Source organism: Nothobranchius furzeri, chromosome 4, assembly GCF_043380555.1.
Source record: "Nothobranchius furzeri strain GRZ-AD chromosome 4, NfurGRZ-RIMD1, whole genome shotgun sequence".
Lineage (NCBI taxonomy): Eukaryota > Metazoa > Chordata > Actinopteri > Cyprinodontiformes > Nothobranchiidae > Nothobranchius > Nothobranchius furzeri.
In genome coordinates, this window is record NC_091744.1 from 34,792,069 (window position 1) to 34,806,385 (window position 14,317).

Here is a 14,317-nt window from a genome sequence, read left to right on the forward strand (position 1 = left end):
AATTATGTTGCACGAAGCACAATTTCACATCATTCTGGGTCCATTTGTGTGAAAACAAGGTCCAATCAGGCTGAAACGTTACTGGAAGGTAGAATCTATTGAGTTGTAAGTGATCTGAACGTTTCATGATGATAGAACTTTCCTAAGGGGGTCACACCATGTCCCAAAGGTCACCGGATCTGGTGTCAATTTAAAGAAGTAGTCCAGTTACACATTTGTGGGCTTATAACTTGGCTTCTGAATGTCCTAGAGAGATCAGGTTTGTTTTAATGTACTCCAATCAACAGCCCCTACAACCCCAAAAAGGAATGGAGTCATTAGCACTTATGGTTTGTAAGTGGCACCCAGAATTATGTTGCACGAAGCACAATTTCACATCATTCTGGGTCCATTTGTGTGAAAACAAGGTCCAATCAGGCTGATACGTTACAAGAAGGTAGAATCTATTGAGTTGTAAGTGATCTGAACGTTTCATGATGATAGCACTTTCCTAAGGGGGTCAAACCATGTCCCAAAGGTCACCGGATCTGGTGTCAATTTAAAGAAGTAGTCCAGTTACACATTTGTGGGCTTATAACTTGGCTTCTGAATGTCCTAGAGAGATCAGGTTTGTTTTAGTGTACTCCAATCAACAGCCCCTACAACCACAAAAGGAATGGAGTCATTAGCACTTATGGTTTGTAAATGGCACCCAGAATTATGTTGCACGAAGCACAATTTCACATCATTCTGGGTCCATTTGTGTGAAAACAAGGTCCAATCAGGCTGAAACGTTACAAGAAGGTAGAATCTATTGAGTTGTAAGTGATCTGAACGTTTCATGATGATCTCACATTCCCATAGGGGGTCAAACCATGTCCCAAAGGTCACCGGGCCTGGTGTCACTTTAAAGAAGTAGTCCAGTTACACCTTTGTGGGCTTATAACTTGGCTTCTGAATGTCCTAGAGAGGTCAGGTTTGTTTTAGTGTACTCCAATCAACAGCCCCTACAACCACAAAAAGGAATGGAGTCATTAGCACTTATGGTTTGTAAATGGCACCCAGAATTATGTTGCACGAAGCACAATTTCACATCATTCTGGGTCCATTTGTGTGAAAACAAGGTCCAATCAGGCTGAAACGTTACAGGAAGGTAGAATCTATTGAGTTGTAAGTGATCTGAACGTTTCATGATGATAGCACTTTCCTAAGGGGGTCAAACCATGTCCCAAAGGTCACCGGATCTGGTGTCAATTTAAAGAAGTAGTCCAGTTACACATTTGTGGGCTTATAACTTGGCTTCTGAATGTCCTAGAGCGATCAGGTTTGCTTTAGTGTACTCCAATCAACAGCCCCTACAACCATAAAAAGGAATGGAGACATTAGCACTTATGGTTTTTAAATGGCACCCAGAATTATGTTGCACGAAGCACAATTTCACATCATTCTGGGTTCATTTGTGTGAAAACAAGGTCCAATCAGGCTGAAACAATACAGGAAGGTAGAATCTATTGAGTTGTAAGTGATCTGAACGTTTCATGATGATCGCACTTTCCTAAGGTGGTCAAACCATGTCCCAAAGGTCACCGGATCTGGTGTCAATTTAAAGAAGTAGTCCAGTTACACCTTTGTGGGCTTATAACTTGGCTTCTGAATGTCCTAGAGAGATCAGGTTTGTTTTAGTGTACTCCAATCAACAGCCCCTACAACCACAAAAGGAATGGAGTCATTAGCACTTATGGTTTGTAATTGGCACCCAGAATTATGTTGCACGAAGCACAATTTCACATCATTCTGGGTCCATTTGTGTGAAAACAAGGTCCAATCAGGCTGAAACGTTACAAGAAGGTAGAATCTATTGAGTTGTAAGTGATTTGAACGTTTCATGATGATCTCACATTCCCATAGGGGGTCAAACCATGTCCCAAAGGTCACCGGGCCTGGTGTCACTTTAAAGAAGTAGTCCAGTTACACCTTTGTGGGCTTATAACTTGGCTTCTGAATGTCCTAGAGAGGTCAGGTTTGTTTTAGTGTACTCCAATCAACAGCCCCTACAACCACAAAAAGGAATGGAGTCATTAGCACTTATGGTTTGTAAATGGCACCCAGAATTATGTTGCACGAAGCACAATTTCACATCATTCTGGGTCCATTTGTGTGAAAACAAGGTCCAATCAGGCTGAAATGTTACAGGAAGGTAGAATCTATTGAGTTGTAAGTGATCTGAACGTTTCATGATGATAGCACTTTCCTAAGGGGGTCAAACCATGTCCCAAAGGTCACCGGATCTGGTGTCAATTTAAAGAAGTAGTCCAGTTACACATGTGTGGGCTTATAACTTGGCTTCTGAATGTCCAGAGCGATCACGTTTGCTTTAGTGTACTCCAATAAACAGCCCCTACAACCACAAAAAGGAATGGAGACATTAGCACTTATGGTTTTTAAATGGCACCCAGAATTATGTTGCACGAAGCACAATTTCACATCATTCTGGGTTCATTTGTGTGAAAACAAGGTCCAATCAGGCTGAAACAATACAGGAAGATAGAATCTATTGAGTTGTAAGTGATCTGAACATTTCATGATGATCGCACTTTCCTAAGGGGGTCAAACCATGTCCCAAAGGTCACCGGATCTGGTGTCACTTTAAAGAAGTAGTCCAGTTACACATTTGTGGGCTTATAACTTGGCTTCTGAATGTCCTAGAGAGGTCAGGGTTGTTTTAGTGTACTCCAATCAACAGCCCCTACAACCACAAAAAGGAATGGAGTCATTAGCCCTTATGGTTTTTAAATGGCACCCAGAATTATGTTGCACGAAGCACAATTTCACATCATTCTGGGTTCATTTGTGTGAAAACAAGGTCCAATCAGGCTGAAACTTTACAGGAAGGTAGAATCTACTGAGTTGTAAGTGATCTGAACGTTTCATGATGATAGCACTTTCCTAAGGGGGTCAAACCATGTCCCAAAGATCACCGGATCTGGTGTCAATTTAAAGAAGTAGTCCAGTTACACATTTGTAGGCTTATAACTTGGCTTCTGAATGTCCTAGAGAGATCAGGTTTGTTTTAGTGTACTCCAATCAACAGCCCCTACAACCACAAAAAGGAATGGAGTCATTAGCACTTATGGTTTGTAAATGGCATCCATAATTATGTTGCACGAAGCACAATTTCACATCATTCTGGGTCCATTTGTGTGAAAACAAGGTCCAATCAGGCTGAAACGCTACAAGAAGGTAGAATCTATTGAGTTGTAAGTTATCTGAACGTTTCAAGATGATCGCACATTCCTATAGCGGGTAAAACCATGTCCCAAAGGTCACCGGGCCTGGTGTCACTTTAAAGAAGTAGTCCAGTTACACTTTGTGGGCTTATAACTTGGCTTCTGAATGTCCTAGAGAGGTCAGGTTTGTTTTAGTGTACTCCAATCAACAGCCCCTACAACCTCTAACAGGAATGGAGTCATTAGCACTTATGGTTTGTAAATGGCACCCAGAATTATGTTGCACGAAGCACAATTTCACATCATTCTGGGTCCATTTGTGTGAAAAAAAGGTCCAATCAGGCTGAAACGTTACTGGAAGGTAGAATCTATTGAGTTGTAAGTGATCTGAACGTTTCATGATGATAGAACTTTCCTAAGGGGGTCACACCATGTCCCAAAGGTCACCGGATCTGGTGTCAATTTAAAGAAGTAGTCCAGTTACACATTTGTGGGCTTATAACTTGGCTTCTGAATGTCCTAGAGAGATCAGGTTTGTTTTAATGTACTCCAATCAACAGCCCCTACAACCCCAAAAAGGAATGGAGTCATTAGCACTTATGGTTTGTAAGTGGCACCCAGAATTATGTTGCACGAAGCACAATTTCACATCATTCTGGGTCAATTTGTGTGAAAACAAGGTCCAATCCGGCTGAAACGCTACAAGAAGTTAGAATCTATTGAGTTGTAAGTGATCTGAACGTTTCAAGATGATCGCACATTCCTATAGGGGGTCAAACCATGTCCCAAAGGTCACCGGGCCAAGTGTCACTTTAAAGAAGTAGTCCAGTTACACCTTTGTGGGCTTATAACTTGGCTTCTGAATGTCCTAGAGAGGTTAGGTTTGTTTTAGTGTACTCATATCAACAGCCCCTACAACCACAAAAAGGAATGGAGTCATTAGCACTTATGGTTTGTAAATGGCACCCAGAATTATTTTGCACGAAGCACAATTTCACGTTATTCTGGGTTCATTTGTGTGAAAACAAGGTCCAATCAGGCTGAAACGTTACTGGAAGCTAGAATCTATTGAGTTGTAAGTGATCTGAACGTTTCATGATGATAGCGCTTTCCTAAGGGGGTCAAACCATGTCCCAAAGGTCACCGGATCTGGGGTCAATTTAAAGAAGTAGTCCAGTTACACATTTGTGGGCTTATAACTTGGCTTCTGAATGTCCTAGAGAGATCAGGTTTGTTTTAGTATACTCCAATCAACAGCCCCTACAACCACAAAAAGGAATGGAGTCATTAGCACTTATGGTTTGTAAATGGCACCCAGAATTATGTTGCACGAAGCACAATTTCACATCATTCTGGGTCCATTTGTGTGAAAACAAGGTCCAATCAGGCTGATACGTTACAAGAAGGTAGAATCTATTGAGTTGTAAGTGATCTGAACGTTTCATGATGATAGCACTTTCCTAAGGGGGTCAAACCATGTCCCAAAGGTCACCGGATCTGGTGTCAATTTAAAGAAGTAGTCCAGTTACACATTTGTGGGCTTATAACTTGGCTTCTGAATGTCCTAGAGAGATCAGGTTTGTTTTAGTGTACTCCAATCAACAGCCCCTACAACCACAAAAGGAATGGAGTCATTCGCCTTATGGTTTGTAAATGGCACCTAGAATTATGTTGCACGAAGCACAATTTCACATCATTCTGGGTCCATTTGTGTGAAAACAAGGTCCAATCAGGCTGAAACGTTACAAGAAGGTAGAATCTATTGAGTTGTAAGTGATCTGAACGTTTCATGATGATCTCACATTCCCATAGGGGGTCAAACCATGTCCCAAAGGTCACCGGGCCTGGTGTCACTTTAAAGAAGTAGTCCAGTTACACCTTTGTGGGCTTATAACTTGGCTTCTGAATGTCCTAGAGAGGTCAGGTTTGTTTTAGTGTACTCCAATCAACAGCCCCTACAACCACAAAAAGGAATGGAGTCATTAGCACTTATGGTTTGTAAATGGCACCCAGAATTATGTTGCACGAAGCACAATTTCACATCATTCTGGGTCCATTTGTGTGAAAACAAGGTCCAATCAGGCTGAAACGTTACAGGAAGGTAGAATCTATTGAGTTGTAAGTGATCTGAACGTTTCATGATGATAGCGCTTTCCTAAGGGGGTCAAACCATGTCCCAAAGGTCACCGGATCTGGGGTCAATTTAAAGAAGTAGTCCAGTTACACATTTGTGGGCTTATAACTTGGCTTCTGAATGTCCTAGAGAGATCAGGTTTGTTTTAGTATACTCCAATCAACAGCCCCTACAACCACAAAAAGGAATGGAGTCATTAGCACTTATGGTTTGTAAATGGCACCCAGAATTATGTTGCACGAAGCACAATTTCACATCATTCTGGGTCCATTTGTGTGAAAACAAGGTCCAATCAGGCTGATACGTTACAAGAAGGTAGAATCTATTGAGTTGTAAGTGATCTGAACGTTTCATGATGATAGCACTTTCCTAAGGGGGTCAAACCATGTCCCAAAGGTCACCGGATCTGGTGTCAATTTAAAGAAGTAGTCCAGTTACACATTTGTGGGCTTATAACTTGGCTTCTGAATGTCCTAGAGAGATCAGGTTTGTTTTAATGTACTCCAAACAACAGCCCCTACAACCACAAAAAGGAATGGAGTCATTAGCATTTATGGTTTGTAAATGGCACCCAGAATTATGTTGCACGAAGCACAATTTCACATCATTCTGGGTTTATTTGTGTGAAAACAAGGTCCAATCAGGCTGAAACGTTACAGGAAGGTAGAATCTATTTAGTTGTAAGTGATCTGAACGTTTCATGATGATAGCGCTTTCCTAAGGGGATCAAACCATGTCCCAAAGGTCACCGGATCTGGTGTCAATTTAAAGAAGTAGTCCAGTTACACATTTGTGGGCTTATAACTTGGCTTCTGAATGTCCTAGAGAGATCAGGTTTGTTTTAGTGTACTCCAATCAACAGCCCCTACAACCACAAAAGGAATGGAGTCATTAGCACTTATGGTTTGTAAATGGCACCCAGAATTATTTTGCACGAAGCACAATTTCACATCATTCTGGGTTCATTTGTGTGAAAACAAGGTCCAATCAGGCTGAAACGTTACTGGAAGCTAGAATCTATTGAGTTGTAAGTGATCTGAACGTTTCATGATGATAGCGCTTTCCTAAGGGGGTCAAACCATGTCCCAAAGGTCACCGGATCTGGGGTCAATTTAAAGAAGTAGTCCAGTTACACATTTGTGGGCTTATAACTTGGCTTCTGAATGTCCTAGAGAGATCAGGTTTGTTTTAGTATACTCCAATCAACAGCCCCTACAACCACAAAAAGGAATGGAGTCATTAGCACTTATGGTTTGTAAATGGCACCCAGAATTATGTTGCACGAAGCACAATTTCACATCATTCTGGGTCCATTTGTGTGAAAACAAGGTCCAATCAGGCTGATACGTTACAAGAAGGTAGAATCTATTGAGTTGTAAGTGATCTGAACGTTTCATGATGATAGCACTTTCCTAAGGGGGTCAAACCATGTCCCAAAGGTCACCGGATCTGGTGTCAATTTAAAGAAGTAGTCCAGTTACACATTTGTGGGCTTATAACTTGGCTTCTGAATGTCCTAGAGAGATCAGGTTTGTTTTAGTGTACTCCAATCAACAGCCCCTACAACCACAAAAGGAATGGAGTCATTAGCACTTATGGTTTGTAAATGGCACCCAGAATTATGTTGCACGAAGCACAATTTCACATCATTCTGGGTCCATTTGTGTGAAAACAAGGTCCAATCAGGCTGAAACGTTACAAGAAGGTAGAATCTATTGAGTTGTAAGTGATCTGAACGTTTCATGATGATCTCACATTCCCATAGGGGGTCAAACCATGTCCCAAAGGTCACCGGGCCTGGTGTCACTTTAAAGAAGTAGTCCAGTTACACCTTTGTGGGCTTATAACTTGGCTTCTGAATGTCCTAGAGAGGTCAGGTTTGTTTTAGTGTACTCCAATCAACAGCCCCTACAACCACAAAAAGGAATGGAGTCATTAGCACTTATGGTTTGTAAATGGCACCCAGAATTATGTTGCACGAAGCACAATTTCACATCATTCTGGGTCCATTTGTGTGAAAACAAGGTCCAATCAGGCTGAAACGTTACAGGAAGGTAGAATCTATTGAGTTGTAAGTGATCTGAACGTTTCATGATGATAGCACTTTCCTAAGGGGGTCAAACCATGTCCCAAAGGTCACCGGATCTGGTGTCAATTTAAAGAAGTAGTCCAGTTACACATTTGTGGGCTTATAACTTGGCTTCTGAATGTCCTAGAGCGATCAGATTTGCTTTAGTGTACTCCAATCAACAGCCCCTACAACCACAAAAAGGAATGGAGACATTAGCACTTATGGTTTTTAAATGGCACCCAGAATTATGTTGCACGAAGCACAATTTCACATCATTCTGGGTTCATTTGTGTGAAAACAAGGTCCAATCAGGCTGAAACAATACAGGAAGGTAGAATCTATTGAGTTGTAAGTGATCTGAACGTTTCATGATGATCGCACTTTCCTAAGGTGGTCAAACCATGTCCCAAAGGTCACCGGATCTGGTGTCAATTTAAAGAAGTTGTCCAGTTACACCTTTGTGGGCTTATAACTTGGCTTCTGAATGTCCTAGAGAGATCAGGTTTGTTTTAGTGTACTCCAATCAACAGCCCCTACAACCACAAAAGGAATGGAGTCATTAGCACTTATGGTTTGTAATTGGCACCCAGAATTATGTTGCACGAAGCACAATTTCACATCATTCTGGGTCCATTTGTGTGAAAACAAGGTCCAATCAGGCTGAAACGTTTCAAGAAGGTAGAATCTATTGAGTTGTAAGTGATTTGAACGTTTCATGATGATCTCACATTCCCATAGGGGGTCAAACCATGTCCCAAAGGTCACCGGGCCTGGTGTCACTTTAAAGAAGTAGTCCAGTTACACCTTTGTGGGCTTATAACTTGGCTTCTGAATGTCCTAGAGAGGTCAGGTTTGTTTTAGTGTACTCCAATCAACAGCCCCTACAACCACAAAAAGGAATGGAGTCATTAGCACTTATGGTTTGTAAATGGCACCCAGAATTATGTTGCACGAAGCACAATTTCACATCATTCTGGGTCCATTTGTGTGAAAACAAGGTCCAATCAGGCTGAAATGTTACAGGAAGGTAGAATCTATTGAGTTGTAAGTGATCTGAACGTTTCATGATGATAGCACTTTCCTAAGGGGGTCAAACCATGTCCCAAAGGTCACCGGATCTGGTGTCAATTTAAAGAAGTAGTCCAGTTACACATTTGTGGGCTTATAACTTGGCTTCTGAATGTCCTAGAGAGGTCAGGTTTGTTTTAGTGTACTCCAATCAACAGCCCCTACAACCACAAAAAGGAATGGAGACATTAGCACTTATGGTTTGTAATTGGCACCCAGAATTATGTTGCACGAAGCACAATTTCACATCATTCTGGGTTCATTTGTGTGAAAACAAGGTCCAATCAGGCTGAAACAATACAGGAAGGTAGAATCTATTGAGTTGTAAGTGATCTGAACATTTCATGATGATCGCACTTTCCTAAGGGGGTCAAACCATGTCCCAAAGGTCACCGGATCTGGTGTCACTTTAAAGAAGTAGTCCAGTTACACATTTGTGGGCTTATAACTTGGCTTCTGAATGTCCTAGAGAGGTCAGGGTTGTTTTAGTGTACTCCAATCAACAGCCCCTACAACCACAAAAAGGAATGGAGTCATTAGCCCTTATGGTTTTTAAATGGCACCCAGAATTATGTTGCACGAAGCACAATTTCACATCATTCTGGGTTCATTTGTGTGAAAACAAGGTCCAATCAGGCTGAAACTTTACAGGAAGGTAGAATCTACTGAGTTGTAAGTGATCTGAACGTTTCATGATGATAGCACTTTCCTAAGGGGGTCAAACCATGTCCCAAAGATCACCGGATCTGGTGTCAATTTAAAGAAGTAGTCCAGTTACACATTTGTAGGCTTATAACTTGGCTTCTGAATGTCCTAGAGAGATCAGGTTTGTTTTAGTGTACTCAAATCAACAGCCCCTACAACCACAAAAAGGAATGGAGTCATTAGCACTTATGGTTTGTAAATGGCATCCAGAATTATGTTGCACGAAGCACAATTTCACATCATTCTGGGTCCATTTGTGTGAAAACAAGGTCCAATCAGGCTGAAACGCTACAAGAAGGTAGAATCTATTGAGTTGTAAGTGATCTGAACGTTTCAAGATGATCGCACATTCCTATAGCGGGTAAAACCATGTCCCAAAGGTCACCGGGCCTGGTGTCACTTTAAAGAAGTGGTCCAGTTACACTTTGTGGGCTTATAACTTGGCTTCTGAATGTCCTAGAGAGGTCAGGTTTGTTTTAGTGTACTCCAATCAACAGCCCCTACAACCTCTAACAGGAATGGAGTCATTAGCACTTATGGTTTGTAAATGGCACCCAGAATTATGTTGCACGAAGCACAATTTCACATCATTCTGGGTCCATTTGTGTGAAAAAAAGGTCCAATCAGGCTGAAACGTTACTGGAAGGTAGAATCTATTGAGTTGTAAGTGATCTGAACGTTTCATGATGATAGAACTTTCCTAAGGGGGTCACACCATGTCCCAAAGGTCACCGGATCTGGTGTCAATTTAAAGAAGTAGTCCAGTTACACATTTGTGGGCTAATAACTTGGCTTCTGAATGTCCTAGAGAGATCAGGTTTGTTTTAATGTACTCCAATCAACAGCCCCTACAACCCCAAAGAGGAATGGAGTCATTAGCACTTATAGTTTGTAAGTGGCACCCAGAATTATGTTGCACGAAGCACAATTTCACATCATTCTGGGTCAATTTGTGTGAAAACAAGGTCCAATCCGGCTGAAACGCTACAAGAAGTTAGAATCTATTGAGTTGTAAGTGATCTGAACGTTTCAAGATGATCGCACATTCCTATAGGGGGTCAAACCATGTCCCAAAGGTCACCGGGCCAAGTGTCACTTTAAAGAAGTAGTCCAGTTACACCTTTGTGGGCTTATAACTTGGCTTCTGAATGTCCTAGAGAGGTTAGGTTTGTTTTAGTGTACTCATATCAACAGCCCCTACAACCACAAAAAGGAATGGAGTCATTAGCACTTATGGTTTGTAAATGGCACCCAGAATTATTTTGCACGAAGCACAATTTCACATCATTCTGGGTTCATTTGTGTGAAAACAAGGTCCAATCAGGCTGAAACGTTACTGGAAGCTAGAATCTATTGAGTTGTAAGTGATCTGAACGTTTCATGATGATAGCGCTTTCCTAAGGGGGTCAAACCATGTCCCAAAGGTCACCGGATCTGGGGTCAATTTAAAGAAGTAGTCCAGTTACACATTTGTGGGCTTATAACTTGGCTTCTGAATGTCCTAGAGAGATCAGGTTTGTTTTAGTATACTCCAATCAACAGCCCCTACAACCACAAAAAGGAATGGAGTCATTAGCACTTATGGTTTGTAAATGGCACCCAGAATTATGTTGCACGAAGCACAATTTCACATCATTCTGGGTCCATTTGTGTGAAAACAAGGTCCAATCAGGCTGATACGTTACAAGAAGGTAGAATCTATTGAGTTGTAAGTGATCTGAACGTTTCATGATGATAGCACTTTCCTAAGGGGGTCAAACCATGTCCCAAAGGTCACCGGATCTGGTGTCAATTTAAAGAAGTAGTCCAGTTACACATTTGTGGGCTTATAACTTGGCTTCTGAATGTCCTAGAGAGATCAGGTTTGTTTTAGTGTACTCCAATTAACAGCCCCTACAACCACAAAAGGAATGGAGTCATTCGCCTTATGGTTTGTAAATGGCACCTAGAATTATGTTGCACGAAGCACAATTTCACATCATTCTGGGTCCATTTGTGTGAAAACAAGGTCCAATCAGGCTGAAACGTTACAAGAAGGTAGAATCTATTGAGTTGTAAGTGATCTGAACGTTTCATGATGATCTCACATTCCCATAGGGGGTCAAACCATGTCCCAAAGGTCACCGGGCCTGGTGTCACTTTAAAGAAGTAGTCCAGTTACACCTTTGTGGGCTTATAACTTGGCTTCTGAATGTCCTAGAGAGGTCAGGTTTGTTTTAGTGTACTTCAATCAACAGCCCCTACAACCACAAAAAGGAATGGAGTCATTAGCACTTATGGTTTGTAAATGGCACCCAGAATTATGTTGCACGAAGCACAATTTCACATCATTCTGGGTCCATTTGTGTGAAAACAAGGTCCAATCAGGCTGAAACGTTACAGGAAGGTAGAATCTATTGAGTTGTAAGTGATCTGAACGTTTCATGATGATAGCACTTTCCTAAGGGGGTCAAACCATGTCCCAAAGCTCACCGGATCTGGTAACAATTTAAAGAAGTAGTCCAGTTACACATTTGTGGGCTTATAACTTGGCTTCTGAATGTCCTAGAGAGATCAGGATTGTTTTAATGTACTCCAATCAACAGCCCCTACAACCACAAAAAGGAATGGAGTCATCAGCATTTATGGTTTGTAAATGGCACCCAGAATTATGTTGCACGAAGCACAATTTCACATCATTCTGGGTTCATTTGTGTGAAAACAAGGTCCAATCAGGCTGAAACGTTACTGGAAGCTAGAATCTATTGAGTTGTAAGTGATCTGAACGTTTCATGATGATAGCGCTTTCCTAAGGGGGTCAAACCATGTCCCAAAGGTCACCGGATCTGGGGTCAATTTAAAGAAGTAGTCCAGTTACACATTTGTGGGCTTATAACTTGGCTTCTGAATGTCCTAGAGAGATCAGGTTTGTTTTAGTATACTCCAATCAACAGCCCCTACAACCACAAAAAGGAATGGAGTCATTAGCACTTATGGTTTGTAAATGGCACCCAGAATTATGTTGCACGAAGCACAATTTCACATCATTCTGGGTCCATTTGTGTGAAAACAAGGTCCAATCAGGCTGATACGTTACAAGAAGGTAGAATCTATTGAGTTGTAAGTGATCTGAACGTTTCATGATGATAGCACTTTCCTAAGGGGGTCAAACCATGTCCCAAAGGTCACCGGATCTGGTGTCAATTTAAAGAAGTAGTCCAGTTACACATTTGTGGGCTTATAACTTGGCTTCTGAATGTCCTAGAGAGATCAGGTTTGTTTTAATGTACTCCAAACAACAGCCCCTACAACCACAAAAAGGAATGGAGTCATTAGCATTTATGGTTTGTAAATGGCACCCAGAATTATGTTGCACGAAGCACAATTTCACATCATTCTGGGTTTATTTGTGTGAAAACAAGGTCCAATCAGGCTGAAACGTTACAGGAAGGTAGAGTCTATTTAGTTGTAAGTGATCTGAATGTTTCATGATGATAGCGCTTTCCTAAGGGGATCAAACCATGTCCCAAAGGTCACCGGATCTGGTGTCAATTTAAAGAAGTAGTCCAGTTACACATTTGTGGGCTTATAACTTGGCTTCTGAATGTCCTAGAGAGATCAGGTTTGTTTTAGTGTACTCCAATCAACAGCCCCTACAACCACAAAAGGAATGGAGTCATTAGCACTTATGGTTTTTAAATGGCACCCAGAATTATGTTGCACGAAGCACAATTTCACATCATTCTGGGTCCATTTGTGTGAAAACAAGGTCCAATCAGGCTGAAACGTTACAAGAAGGTAGAATCTATTGAGTTGTAAGTGATCTGAACGTTTCATGATGATCTCACATTCCCATAGGGGGTCAAACCATGTCCCAAAGGTCACCGGGCCTGGTGTCACTTTAAAGAAGTAGTCCAGTTACACCTTTGTGGGCTTATAACTTGGCTTCTGAATGTCCTAGAGAGGTCAGGTTTGTTTTAGTGTACTCCAATCAACAGCCCCTACAACCACAAAAAGGAATGGAGTCATTAGCACTTATGGTTTGTAAATGGCACCCAGAATTATGTTGCACGAAGCACAATTTCACATCATTCTGGGTCCATTTGTGTGAAAACAAGGTCCAATCAGGCTGAAACGTTACAGGAAGGTAGAATCTATTGAGTTGTAAGTGATCTGAACGTTTCATGATGATCGCACTTTCCTAAGGTGGTCAAACCATGTCCCAAAGGTCACCGGATCTGGTGTCAATTTAAAGAAGTAGTCCAGTTACACATTTGTGGGCTTATAACTTGGCTTCTGAATGTCCTAGAGAGATCAGGTTTGTTTTAGTGTACTCCAATCAACAGCCCCTACAACCACAAAAGGAATGGAGTCATTAGCACTTATGGTTTTTAAATGGCACCCAGAATTATGTTGCACGAAGCACAATTTCACATCATTCTGGGTCCATTTGTGTGAAAACAAGGTCCAATCAGGCTGAAACGTTACAAGAAGGTAGAATCTATTGAGTTGTAAGTGATCTGAACGTTTCATGATGATCTCACATTCCCATAGGGGGTCAAACCATGTCCCAAAGGTCACCGGGCCTGGTGTCACTTTAAAGAAGTAGTCCAGTTACACCTTTGTGGGCTTATAACTTGGCTTCTGAATGTCCTAGAGAGGTCAGGTTTGTTTTACTGTACTCCAATCAACAGCCCCTACAACCACAAAAAGGAATGGAGTCATTAGCACTTATGGTTTGTAAATGGCACCCAGAATTATGTTGCACGAAGCACAATTTCACATCATTCTGGGTCCATTTGTGTGAAAACAAGGTCCAATCAGGCTGAAACGTTACAGGAAGGTAGAATCTATTGAGTTGTAAGTGATCTGAACGTTTCATGATGATCGCACTTTCCTAAGGTGGTCAAACCATGTCCCAAAGGTCACCGGATCTGGTGTCAATTTAAAGAAGTAGTCCAGTTACACCTTTGTGGGCTTATAACTTGGCTTCTGAATGTCCTAGAGAGATCAGGTTTGTTTTAGTGTACTCCAATCAACAGCCCCTACAACCACAAAAGGAATGGAGTCATTAGCACTTATGGTTTGTAATTGGCACCCAGAATTATGTTGCACGAAGCACAATTTCACATCATTCTGGGTCCATTTGTGTGA